Here is a 1,639-nt window from a genome sequence, read left to right on the forward strand (position 1 = left end):
CATGTGAGCATTAATTTATTTTACTCGAATAAAAGTTGCATAATAAATACAAAAATTATTAAACAGGAGAAAAAAATCTCCATTTCAGTATGCGACAAATTACGAATCAAAATTTTTCTATTGGACTTTCTATTAGTTTGATGATAATAGCATTAGATTTTTTATACATTGAAATATTTACGTTCACTTAGAATCTGCAATGGACATTCCCCCGGATGAAAATAATTAAGAGATATCGATTAGATAAAGATAATGTCACAATTAAATTAAATTCAAGGAAGTATAGATTCAGGAACAAGGAATCATAATTAAATCATAATAATATCATCGTGATATTTGATACTTAAAAATTAATTCATAAGTGATGAATGAAGTCATGATGATGTTCTCATGATATTATAATAACTTCTATGTTCTACTTGAAGAAACTCTAATTATCCCAAGTATTCTAGATATTCAAACAATAATCTCTTTCAAAACAACTTTTTTTTAATTGCGCACAATCGTATTTGTATGATTGCAAATATCATACAATATAAGTTATATAATATTATTCTAGAAATAACATATGTCATACAATAATAAATAATATCTTTAATGAAATTATATCTAAATCTAACGCAATGAAATGTAAAATTAAAAAATTACGAATTTAAAAAGTTGTAATATAATTTAAAATAAAATAATAGTGCGTGTACCAAAAATTGAGTTACCATTGAGATCGATATTTCCATAGTACATCTAACGCTAAATGCATGTGTTTCTTATACATATATATTATGCGTAACACATTCATACCCAATCTGCAAACAATATTTTTAAAATGTTTTTTAAATATTTATTTACCATTTAATTATTTATTGCAAATAAAAATTTAGAGAATAGATATTTATTGTTTAAATATTTATTTCACATTAGTTATTTCTTTGAAATAATAACTATAAAAAATATATATTTATTTTACGTTAATTTGACATTTATTTTATATTAATTAATTAACGAGCACAGTACGTGGCTAGATGGACACTATTTTTCATAAGTTAATTGCAGATGGAATAAAAGGCACAACGATAAGAAATTTCTCACCTATTTTATAATAAAATGATACTGAAATGATATTTTGAAGGAAACCCAAAATCGAGCTCCAAAATGAAAATAAAGTATTTTAACAGTTCGCGCATCGTAAAAAAAACATTTTTTATTGTTTACGTCCCTAAATATTTAAAAAATGTTTATTTGATATTAAAAACACATTTTGTTAAACGTTTAAAAAAATGTTTATATAATGTTAAAATATTTTTTAATAAAAGAAGAGTTTTCATTCATTTTAACGTTTTTTTAAATGTTTTTTTAACATTGATAAAACTTTTTTTTAATATTTAAAAAATATTTCTTTATTGATTGGGTGTGCACAGAACATATTACATAACAGAATTTTGTCAATTCTCAAGAAATTATCCTCGCAGTTGGACAAATAGTCACAGTCCGAGAGAGGATCTCATATTTAATATCTCATTATAAATAAGATTCAGTTCGAATTATTATTAATTATTTTTTTAAATCTCATAATATTATCATCATATAATCTTAAATATGATTCTAAATATAATCTTAAATGTAATTTTAAATATTTTTTAAA

Source organism: Atta colombica, unplaced genomic scaffold (genome assembly GCF_001594045.1).
Source record: "Atta colombica isolate Treedump-2 unplaced genomic scaffold, Acol1.0 scaffold156, whole genome shotgun sequence".
Classification (NCBI taxonomy): Eukaryota; Metazoa; Arthropoda; class Insecta; order Hymenoptera; family Formicidae; genus Atta; species Atta colombica.